This window comes from Rhinolophus sinicus, chromosome 17, assembly GCF_057876585.1.
Source record: "Rhinolophus sinicus isolate RSI-liver-muscle chromosome 17, RSI-T2T, whole genome shotgun sequence".
In the NCBI taxonomy this organism is placed as follows: domain Eukaryota; kingdom Metazoa; phylum Chordata; class Mammalia; order Chiroptera; family Rhinolophidae; genus Rhinolophus; species Rhinolophus sinicus.
Genome location: NC_142517.1, coordinates 171,158,109 through 171,171,174, shown reverse-complemented (window position 1 = coordinate 171,171,174; position 13,066 = coordinate 171,158,109). Strand labels below are relative to the sequence as shown.

The window sequence follows — 13,066 nt, the reverse complement described above, 5'->3', positions numbered from 1 at the left end:
AGTATAATATAACAGAGTATATTATTATGTAACTTAGACATACATATTAACCAAAATTGCAAAAATCATGCAAATCCTACCAAATATTGCAAAACCAAGAAAAACACATTAAAAATTATGTAGTGGGAAAAATGTAGCCTCATAAAGCAATCTTCTAGATGAAAATGCCATGCAGTGGTGGGTCTCAGAAAATTACCCACCAGCGACCATCTTTCCTTCTTCTTGGGAGCTGCAGCCATGAATGTCGAGCTGTGCCATTTTAGTGGGTACAAGATCTACCCCGGAGGCGCTACACCAGAACAGGTGGAAAGGTTTTCCAAAATCTTAATGCAAAATGTGAGTCGGCGTTCCTTTCCAAGAGGAATCCTCGACAGATAAACTGGACTGTCCTCTACAAAAGAAAGCACAAAAAGAGACAGTGGGAAGAAAATTCAAATAAAAAGAATCTGCTGTGCAGTCAAATTCCAGAGGGTCATCCATCACTGGTGCATCTCTTGCTGATACAATGGACAAAAGGAATCAGAAACCTGAAGTTAGGAAGGCTTAACAAGAACAAGCTGTCAGGGCTGCCAAGGAAGCAAAAGAGACTAAGCAAGCATTTATTAATAAAAAGAGCAATGGCTGCTGCTAAGGCTCCCACAAAGGCAGCACCTAAGCAAAAGATTGTGAAGCCTGTGAAGGTTTCTGCTACGTGAGTTGGAAAATGCCAGGTTGGCAGATGAAAAATTTAAATAAAGATCTGACTATTAAAAAAGAAAGAAACAAAGAAAGAGAGAGAGAGTGAGAGAAAGAGAGAGAGAGAGAGAAAGAAAGTAAATTACCTGCCAGCAAGTAATATACTTACTAAATAAAATATGCATTATCTGAAGTGGAAAGATGCATACCTCCTTTGTATCAGTTGATTTGGGAAGTGGAATGAGCAGGGCTCTGCCTACACTCCACGGACTTGATGGGATTCCAATTGTAGGAAACCGTGTTATGCAAGAACATAGACAAACCATACTTGCAGAAATTAGCAAAAGTTGTGGCCTCAGATAATTGACCCCTTGCTTTGCAAAAACCAATCATCTTAGGATAATGCCCCATGACACCCCCTCCCAAACTGGAATATCCTAACAACTAACTAATTCAGAAAAATCAAACTAATTTAGTAAAAGATGATGATAAAAGGATTTAGCATAGAATCATGCAAAGATTCAATAATGAAAAAAGTGGACTAAGGAGCATAAGAGACTTATAATAGATGAAGATGTTTACCATAAGTAATATATCCATTTAACAGATGAGTATTAAAACCAAATGTTTCTCATGAATACAAAAAAAAAAAAAAAAAATCAGTAGAATTATGCTTCCATATACATTGGAAGGTACCATATTCACTTTACTGTAACAGGAACTATAAAAGGACTTGATAAGTTACAAAAATAGTCACAAAAAACAAAATATAAAACAAAAACAAGCACAATTTGAAGCAAAAAAACCCCACCTATTTGAAGTCATTAGTGAACAACCAAGAAAGTCAAGAGTTGAGGAGCCAAATTAATTAACAAAGAGAATCACATTGAAGTGCGCTGGATCTTTTCACAGCCTTTCCTCGCTCCCCCCAGAGAATATGACCATTTATGAAGAATAGAGGTTAACAGAAAATAGATTAAAGTTTAAGACAGTCTTACTAGACTACAGATATTTTTTTAAATGGTCTTCAAAGTAAGTACAGAGGGTGCCAAAAAAAGTATACACATTTTAAGAAAGGAAAGAAAACTATTAAAATTGTAATATTCAATATATACCGAAAACAAAAGATGAATACAAGTTATGTTTGACTTCTGCAATTACAAGAGGTGCTCAAAGTGGTTACCATCAGCATCCAGACACCTCTGATTATGGCAAACTACTGCTTGAGCAACATTGGCCCTCTCTTAAAATGTACATACATTTTTTTTTTTTTTTTTTGCATCCCCGGTATATGTGCATCATTACCTTCTCTACTTTCTCCTCCAATATGATACTTTCACTATAATTCCTTGTTATTTCAGATTAAAGACTTTTATTTGTTTGTTTGTTTTTAATTGAAAAGTGAATCCTATCTCCTTTTCTCAGCTTTTTGTTCTATTTTACTTTTAAACTCACTTTGCAACAATTTTCACACAATTCACTTCCTAAATTACATATTCTCATTTAACACAGCATTCAGTGCATTAACCCAAAGGACTAAAAAGCAATGAGACTGTCAAAAAAACCAAGATTGGGTCATATCCTAGGTAGATTTATCTTCCAGGAATCCTCAATTCACATCACTTAAATCACTTTCTTTGGACTTTTAATGTGGCCTCCACTGATATTTGTCTTTATTCTCAAAAGACTGTCCCAGAAAATGTGAGAGGAAAAGATGGCTTTTCATCCACAGGGTGATTGGGAGAGTAGTAAGAGGGATCCATGCAGACCTTAATAAATTTTCTACAGCAGAGGCTGCTACACTTTCCTAAATCTGCACCATCATTGAGGCCTTCTCCAGTCTTTCACCCTGTGTCTAATATCTCATGTGAGGGCCTGGTGATGTCTGTGGTAAAATATCTGCAAGTCAGAACAAATTGCCCCAGAACATAAAAATGAATTCTTCAAGTCAGTAAGAAAAAATATAACACAATAGGGAATAAGAAATAAGATGAAAAATCCACTTAGAAAAAGTATATAAATACACATTAGTCAGAGCAAATATACATATTAGTCCACAATGAGGTAGCATTATATACATTCCAGAATTGCTAAAATGAGAAAGTGTATTCATTAAAGATGTATACAAAAAAACTCATAGCAGCTTTATCACATCCAAAAAAATGAAAACAAAATACTTTTCAACATTATAATTCTTCAAAAAATATAGTATAACCAAATAATTCATTACTAAACAGAAATACTATAATATTTAGCAAAATTAATCAATGACAAGTCAGGAATGTGGTTACTTTGGGCTTAGGAGGAATAAAGGTACAAAGAAGACTACTTAGGTGCTACTAATGTATATCTAAATCATACATATTTTTCTACACAACTTATAAACATTCCTCAAGCAATAAGCTTTACAGAATGTGCATTATACTTCAGCAAAATTTTATAGAAAAGGTTTAATAAATTGCCATTTTGTATATAAAAAGATCACAAAACAGAAATATAAGGACAGAGAGACTATATAATGAGTCATCAGAAAATCTGAACAGAGAGTCCAGAAATAAACCCATGAATAAACAGTTAACTGATGTTTCACAAGCGTTTCAAGAATACACAATCAAGAAAGTATAGTCTCTTCAATAAATTGTGTTGCAAAAACTGGATATCCACATGCACCAAAAAAAAAAAAAAAAATGGACTTCTACCTTACACATACATAAAACAAACTCAAAATTCATTAATGACTTAGGTGTAAGACTTGAAACTGTAAAATTCCTAGAAGGAAACTTAGGGGAAAATACCTTGACATTGGCTTTGGTAATGGTTTCTTGGATATGACACCAAAAATACAGGCAGCAAAAGCAAAGCTAAAGTGGAACATATCAAACTAAAAGCCTTCTGCACAACAAAGGAAACAATCAAAAGAATGAAAAGTCAACCTATGGAATAGGAGAAAATATTTGTAAACCATATATCTGATAAAGGGTTAATTTCTAAAATATATAGGGAACTTCTATAAGGTACTAGCAAAACAGCAAATAATCAATTTAAAAAATGAGCAAATGACTCAAATAGACATTTCTCCAAAGAAGACATACGAATGGCGAACAAATATATGAAAAGATGCTCAACATCACTATATATTAAAAACAAATATATGAAAAGATGCTCAACATTACATATATATATATATATGTAAAATGGAATATTATTCAGCCTTTAAAAAAAGAAGGAAATTCTGCCTTTTGCAACAACATGTTGAACCTGGAGAGCATATGCTAAGTGAAATAAGTCACCCTCAGAAGAACAAATACTGCATAATTATATTTATAAGACATAAAGAGGTATCTATAATAGTCAAACTCATGGAAGCAAAGAATATAATCGTGGTTGACAGAGGCTGGGGATGTGGGGGGTGAAGCTGGGGATTGTTGTTCAATAGGTATAAAGTTTCAGTTATGCTAGATGAGTAAGTTCTAGAGATCTGTATAGCACAGTGCCTATAATTAACAGCAAGGTATTGTTCATTTCAAAAAAAATTAAGAGCGTAGATCTCAAGATAAGTGTTCTTGCCAAAAAACAAACAATGCAAAGGGACGCAATGTTGGCAAGCGTTGGGTACATCTATTGCCTTGATTGTGGTTTTGGTTTCATAGGCTTTTGAGTCCAAACTCTTCAAATTGCATACATCAAATATGTGCATTTCTTTGTATGTCAATTATACCTCAATAAAGCTGTTTAAAAGTGATAATTACAAGAAAAATAAAAGATGAAATGTGTATTTGAAGAATTATAGAAGATTTTTAAAAATATCAAAACAGTCATAGAATGAATGTAGAATTAGAAATAACAAAGGAAGACAATAGCTATTTTGAAAAAAAATGAGAGGGACACATAATGATTCAAAAAAGGGAATAAAAGAATACATTAAAACGTTTTTTAAAAAATGTTATAAGACGTTTTACAAAAAATTAATAGATAAGAAAAAGACCCAAAAGTCATCCTGAATATGCTTTAATTATGCTTTTTGGTAAAAGAAAGCCAAAAGAAAGACATAATTTAGATTTTTTTTAAAATTAAAGCCTTGAATTTATATATTAAAATGATATTTTTCCTGTGAAAAGACATCCGGAATACTCAAAATTGAGAAATAAAACACACCATTAATGGATTTCAAAGATAAACAAATGAAGCACTTGTAAAGAAATACATTTTGGATAGTTATGCAGGTATAAGCATAAAACCACTTAAGCAAAAGGAAACAGTCAGGTGTCTCAGATTTATCCTCAGAATCACTTATCACCAGAAATTAATGGAGTAACATCTACTATGTTATCAAGGGAAGACAGCATTACTCGAGAATTTTGTATTTTACATCTAGCTAAAGTAGAAAAGCGTTAAAAATTTGATAATACATTGTTTTCAAGGTTAAACTAATAGCATTCTCTTATGTTGCTGGAGGGAATAAAATTTGGTAAAACATATTAGAAAGTAATTTGGCATTATCTATCAGAATTACAAACACTTATGCCCTTGGACCCTTTACTAATTCCTAGAAATGAATTTTACAGTCTATTGTGATAAAATGTAGGCCAACATAACAAAAATTACTTATACTCATTTTATATTGAGAAAAAGTCAGTATAATGCAGAAATCATGGTGGCTCACATGCAAGCATGTTAAAGTTTTGTGCAATTAAGAACCAGTAGCTGAGTGCAAAATACTCTTTATGGCTGAACACATCAAACCCCAAAGAAACAGAATATACTAAACGCAATGCCCATTCACTCTGAATCCTCTCTCTTGTTTTAAATTTTAATTTGCTGTTCTTACTGATTTTGCTCATTTATCTTCACCTCAGTAACTGAACAGCCTCAATTTTTTCTTATATTCCTCCCCATTTTCTAACTTTTTCTGTATTTTAATAAATAAAGTTCTCAATTTATTAATTAGTTTTAAGAAATTTTTAAATTGTATCAATATTTTTTGGATTATTTTTAATTTTAACACTCTAGTTAAGAAATTGAATAATTTTTGAGTGGTTGGTACTTAAAACTGTCTTTTCCATAAGGCGTGTTACTTTCAATGGGCAATGTTATAGAACACCAGGTTTTTCTAGACTTGTATATTGCATCATAATGAAAATTGTTCCATTTTTAACGTGTGAAATTATATATGTAAAATGTTTATTTTATCATTTTCCCCAAAATAATAATAAACATGGGACAGGTTAAATACATTTTGTTACCACCAAGAAAGGAATACCATACCACTAACAAAAGAAGCAAATAAGCAAATCCTTACGACTCAATAGCAAAATGACAACCTGAGTGATGAATAGGCAAATGACCTAAACAGGCATTTCCCCAAAGACATACAAATGGCCAATGGGTATATGAAAAGGTGCTCAACATCACTACTCTTTGGGGAAATGCAAATCAAACCCACAATGAGTTACCACTTCACATCTGTTAGGAGGATGATGATAATGATGATGATGATTTTTAAAAATATAAGTGTTAGCACAGATGTGGAGAAAAGGAAACCTTTGTACACTGTTGGTGGAAATGTAAAATGGTGCAGCATCTACGAAAAAAGTATGGAGCTTCCTCACAAAAGTAAACATAGAACTACCATCTGATCCCACTTCTGGGTTTATATCCCACCCAACCCCCCAAAAAAAATTAGACCAGGATATCTAAGAGCTATCTGCATTCCCATGTTCATTGTAACATTAGTCACTATTGCCAAGACATGGACGAAATGTTCATCGATAGATGAATAATTAAAGGAAATGTGGTATTTATATATAATGGAATACCATTTGGCGTTAGAAAAGAAGGAAATCCTGCCATTTTTGACAAAATGGATGATTCTGGAGGACATTATGCTAAGTGAAATGAGAAAAGAACTCATGAACTTATAAAAAATATCTGTAAGCCATAGTTTAATTGGTAAAAGTGAATTCAAGAACTGAGTATATCAAGCCACTGTTTATATGTCAAATATGAAAAATTATATATATGGCTAAACCCTTTCAAAAAAACACAGGAGAAAAGTAATAATGGGGGTTATGAGCAGGGATGGAGTGAGGAAAGTTTTTCATTGCATACGGTTTTCATAATAATCTTACATTATAAGAAATATCAGTATGCCAAAAATTGAATAAATATTTTAAAAATAAAATAAGCTCAAATATTAACATTAATTATCTTGATAGAGCTTTAAATTTTTAGTTTTGCAATTTGTGAAGTTCTGTTTTTCTAATGTGAAATACTTCAGTATCCTCCATTTAAAAGAAATAAAAACAAGTGAAGAAACAAAACTCATAGACACAGACAATAGTTTAGTGGTTACCAAAGGGTAAGGGGGGAGGGAGTGGTAAATGAGGGTAAAGGGGATCAAATATATGGTGATGGAAAGAGAACTGACTCTGGGTGTGAACACATAATGTGATATACAGATGAGGTATTACAGAATTGTACACCTTAAATCTATGTAACTTTGCTAATAATTGTCAGCCCGATAAGCTTGAATTAAAAATTAAAAAAAGAAATATAGTCAAGATTAGTCAGAGTGGAAGTCTTAAAGCAATCTCAAATTTGAAATCCCAGGCTTAGACTAAGGATCTCTCTTTGTACATAGTATGCATTCTCATGATGCATAATCCTAAACTGAGAAGTATAATATATGCAGTATCTCTCTATGCATGCATTGTCACCCTCTTCCCTTTTCCATGCCCATATGATAAATCCTCTATACTGTCTTGTATTATTTCAAGCTAGAGACTCTTTTTTTTTTTTTTTTTAATCTCACTTCAGTTAAAACCATCAAGTCCTGTCTCTTTCTTTCAGGCTTTCTTTCCAGTCTAGCTAACCTTTGAAACTTCGTTCATAACAGTTTTCTTACAATTCAAACATATTAAACAGAATAAAACTCAGAAACCCAAGGTTGGGATGTTTCTGGACAGATGTATCACTGTACTTCAAATCACTCTCTTTAAACTGGAAATGCTGCCTGCCCTGAAATTTAGAGTAATTCCCAAAATAATGCACAGGCAAATGTGAGGAAGAAACGTCACAACTAGATTTTAGTAATTATTTCCTTTGTTCACAATCATTTAGAAATTCCACCTATTCAAGAAAGGCAGACTTTCTCAATGTGAAACCCAGTTTCACATTAAGTATGTTAGGCAATTTAGTAGTTTAATTCAAACAGTGACATAAAAATGTTGAAGGACAACCAAAAACATAATAGTATATTAACTTAGATGTATTAATAGACAGTGAAATATGTTTTTATACTTTAGAAGTCAATTTTACTATAATTAATGCTGACTTATTTTGTGTACTATTGAATCTTTTAATTTCTTCAATTATGTTGCTCAAATTCTTGTATTCAAAATTGTGTCAAAAACACAAACGAATTGATTACCACCAGTGGATAATCAGTGTCTTCCTTTTTGAAAGTGAATTCTGAGAACATGATTTAGAATTTATCCGAAATCTCTATACCAATTCCGTATTGTGTGGATAATTAAACTTTCAATAGCGGTTAAACATCAAAAGCACTGTGCATGTGTTATTTAGGTTCCAAATATGGTGTTATAAGCCCTTTTATCATATGCACACTAGCCAAGTGCCACTATCATAAAAAGTTAATTTGTCTGCTTGCATCTTTGTACTAATGACTTTGAAAATTCCTCTAACAAAAAAGCCTTTGGATGGCAAAGAGATCAGTTAACCAAAGTTCCTGTAACTCTGAACATAAGTTACACACATTTCCAGACTCCAACAGTATAAAGAATCTGTGGGCTATTTATATGTACTCTTTTGTGCTCATCAATTAGTTTATTATACCACATTATGCCTCAGTTGAAATTACATACACTTCTGGTGGTCATAAGCACATTTCCTCTGTTTTATGGATAAGACCTCGCTTATATTTTCAGCAGTGCAGAATGGATACTGATTGAAATTTTTCTCTCACTCTAAGATACCCTTAGCAAAAGTTACACATACCTCATACATGTCCCTGCGCCTACCACATTATGTATGTTGAACATTTCTAACTTTCTAATGTAAGTCATTTCTAATGATGCATGCATTCTGCTCCCAAAACAGTAGTATTGTGATTCAATTGTCCATGTCATTGATCTTTTATTTAGGCCATTCTCATAATTGATATTCTCTTATCTCTTTCTCATAAAAATAAAAATATTTGGAAAAATTGTATCTGTATGAACTATTAAGTTTTACAATCAAGTAAAAAGAGAGGGCTTTTGACATTGAGTCTGAAACTTTCAGATCTTAACTTTCAATAAAACTAAGAGTAATTTAAACTGTATTTAATTTGCTTTTCTCTCTGGAAAGGAAAACTAAAATAGCACTTCTCAAATATTTTTCACAGGAGGGTATTTTATCATGTTTTTTGAATAAGATCAACAGTACTATGTTTGACTTAATGTGAATTCAAGTTAAAGATAATACTAAATGTTGATATATATTCAGATTAACTCCCAGTCAATATTGATCATGTCTTCAGATTTCAAAAGAGGTTACATAATCTTTTATGAACTGAAGTATGACTTAGATTCTTTCTTTAAATCTACAATATATATGATAATACCCAAGTGCATTAGAAATGCAAAACTCTTCAAGTTTATCTAGAGAAGTTATGAGAGTTTTAAACAATATGGAAACTCCAATTGTTACATTTGAGTAGGTATTTTAGTCAAGAACTTCAGTGTAATATATTTGACAAATATGAGCAATAATGTTATTTTACTATTATTCTTAAGCATATGCCATTTTGCATGTATTATTTTAAAATAAGCTAAATATGTATTTAAAATACAGCTAAATGTGAAAAACACACATATATATGCAGCTTATTACACACATATAATTAACCACAATGTATTAGTTTTGTTGAACTAAAAACACATTGGTCCATTTTCATGTTTTAAAAACATTGTTTGATGGATCTTGCGAGTGTAATGCTGAGCGAAATAAGTCATACAGAAAAAGCAGAGAACCATGTGATTTCACTGATATGTGGTATATAAACCAAAAACAACAAAAGAACAAGACAAACAAATGAGAAACAGAAACTCATAGACACAGACAATAGTTTAGGGGTGGAGGGTGGGAGATGAGGGTAAGGGGGATCAAATATATGGTGATGGAAGGAGAACTGACTCTGGGTGGTGAACACACAATGGGATTTATAGATGATGTGATACAGAATTGTACACCTGAAATCTATGTAATTTTACTAACAATTGTCACCCCAACAAATTTTTTAAAAATGAATTTAAAAAACAAACAAACATTGTTTGATATTTTTCAACTTAACACATTATGATTAAAGAATATATTTAAGATAATATAAAAAAATCCGAGATATAAGAAATAATTTTGAGAAAATAAACTAAAATTTGTTGAGCCTTATTTGTTGACATTTTTTTAATTTTATTTTTTTTATTAGTTTCAGGTGTAGAAAACAATGTAATAGTTAGACATCTTCATTTAAATCCCTCAAAAAGTGATAATCCCCTCCCACAATCTACCTCCCCTCTGACATTGCATACAGCCATTATATTTCCACTATCTCTATTCCCAATGCTGTACTCCACTTTATGTAAAAAATAATATATATATAATTTATATAATGTATATGTATATATAATTATATATATATATATATATATACATATATATATATATATATATATATATATATATATATATATATATATAAAATTATAGTTGACATTCATTATTGTTCAGCTTCAGCTTCAGGTGTACATATAGTGCAGTGACCAGGCATCTACAGCATCCTTGAAGTGGTCTCCCCAATAAGACAAGTAATCATCAGATACCTTTCAAAATCTTTACAACATTGTTGATTATATTCCCCAAGGTGACTTTCATATCCCTGTAGAAATCTTTTAGTTACCGATTATGCTTTCTAAACCCCTCACCTTCTCCCTCATCCTCACCCCACCTTTCATCTAGCAACCCTCAGTTTTTCCTCTATATCTCTGAGGCTGTTTCTGATTAGTTTGTTCATTTATTCTTTTCTTTAGATTCCACATATAAGTGAGACCATGTGGTATTTGTCTTTCTCATTTCACTTAACATAGTGTTGTCTAGGTCCATCCATATTGTTGCAAATAGTAAGATTTCATTCTTCTTTATGGCTGCGTAATACTGCATTGTATAAATATACCAGTTTCTTAATCCAGTCGTCTACCGATGGGCATTTTTGTTGTTTCCATGCCTTGGCTATTGTGTATAGTGCTGCAATAAACATAGGGGTGCATAAAGTTTTTCGAATTAGAGTTTTGGATTTCTCTGGATAGATATGTAGGAAAGCAATTGCTGGGTCATAAGGTAGTTCCATTTTTAGTTTTTTGAGACACCGCCATTCTGATTTCCACAGTGGCTGCACCAATCCGCAATCCCACCAACAGTGCGCAAGGGTTCCCTTTTTTCCACATCCTTGCCAGCATTTATTGTTTGTTAATTTACTGATAATAGCCATTTTGACTGGGGTGAGGTGGTAACTCATTGTGGTTTTTATTTGCATTTCTCTAATGATTAGTGAGGTTGAGCATTTTTTGGTGTGTCTGTTTTCCATCTGTATATCCTCTTTAGAAAAATGTCTCTTCATGTCCTCTGCCCATTTTCTAAATTTTTTATTATTATTTGTTTATTTTTATTAGTTTCAGGTGCATAAAACAAAGTAATACTTAGACGTTTATCATTTATATCCCTCACACTGTGTCAACCCCCATCCTCCCATCCACTATCCCTCTGACATTGCACACAGCCATTATTGTTCAGCTTCAGCTTCAGGTGTACAGTGCAGTGATCAGGCATCTACATCATCCCTGAGGTAGTCTCCCTAATGAGACAAGTGTCCATCGGATACCCTATAAGATCTTTACAACATTATTGATTACATTCCCAACTTAATTTTCGTAACCCCATGACAGTCTTGTGGTTACTGACTGTGCTTTCTAATCCCCTCACCTTCCCCCTTATCCCCACCCCTCCCACCCATCTAGCAACCCTCAGTTTTTCCTCTATGTCTCCGAAACTGTTTCTGATTAGTTCGTTCATTTATTCTTTTCTTTAGATTCCACATATAAGTGAGATCATGTGGTATTTGACTTCCTGTCTGACTTATTTCATTTAACATAATGTTTTCTAGGTCCATTCATGTTGTTGCAAATGGTAAGATTTCTTTCTTCTTTATGGCTGAGTAATACTCCATTGTATAAATGTACCACAGTTTTTTAATCCAGTCGTCTACCAATGGGCATTTCGGTTGTTTCCATGTCTTGGCTATTGTGTATAGTGCTGCAATAAATACAGGAGTGCATAAATTTTTTTGAATTACAGTTTTGGATTTCTCCAGATAGATACCTAGGAGTGAAATTGCTGGATCATAAGGTAGTTCCATTTTCAGATTTTTGAGATACCTCCATACAATTTTCCACAGTGGCTGCACCAATCTGCAATCCCACCAACAGTGCACAAGGGTTCCCTTTTCTCCACATTCTCACCAGCACTTGTTGTTTGTTGATTTATTGATGATAGCCATTTTGACTGGGGTGAGGTGGTATCTCATTGTGGTTTTTACTTGCATTTCTCTAATGATCAGTAAGGTTGAGCATTTTTTCATATGTCTCTTTGCCATCTGTATGTCCTTTTTAGAAAAATGTCTCTTCATGTCCTCTGCCCATTTTTCAATTGGGTTGTTTGTTTTTTTGGAGTTCAGTTGAGTGAGTTTTTTATAAATTTTGGATATTAACCCCTTATCGGATATGTCATTGGCAAATATCTTCTCCCATTCAGTAGGATCCCTTTTTGTTTTATTGATGGTTTCCTTTGCTGTGAAAAATCTTTTTAGTATGATGTAATCCCACATGTTTATTTTTTCTTTTACTTCCCTTGCCCGAGGGGATATATCAGTAAAAATCTTACTCTGGGTAATGTCTGTAAACTTTCTTCCTATATTTTCTTCTAGGGGTTTTATGGTTTCAGGTCTTACATTTAATTGACCTTTTTAAAAGTAATAATTAGGAAATAAAATCCAGATGATTTCAAAATGAAAATGAGCAGGGCAAAGGGGAAAATATATTTCTAAAAAGGTTGTTAATATTCTTGACTAGCATTACACGTAATGAGAAAGCACACACACACATTTGTATGTATATATACATATACATACATTCATGCATACATATATATATATATATATACACACACATGCATAGTGATCAATTCTAGAGGTTGTTAAAGAAACAAAGTTAAAATGCATGTCTTAAAGTGTTAAAAACAATTAACGAAAGAGAAGAAATAATACTCATTTCTTTCAACCACT

The 13,066-nt window shown here is 32.5% G+C and overlaps 1 pseudogene; it reads left to right on the top strand.

The window, feature by feature from the left end:
• The first annotated feature begins 237 nt into the window (after positions 1 to 237).
• LOC109458145 (large ribosomal subunit protein eL24 pseudogene) lies at positions 238 to 695 on the top strand (annotated as a pseudogene).
• Positions 696 to 13,066: the final 12,371 nt, after the last annotated feature.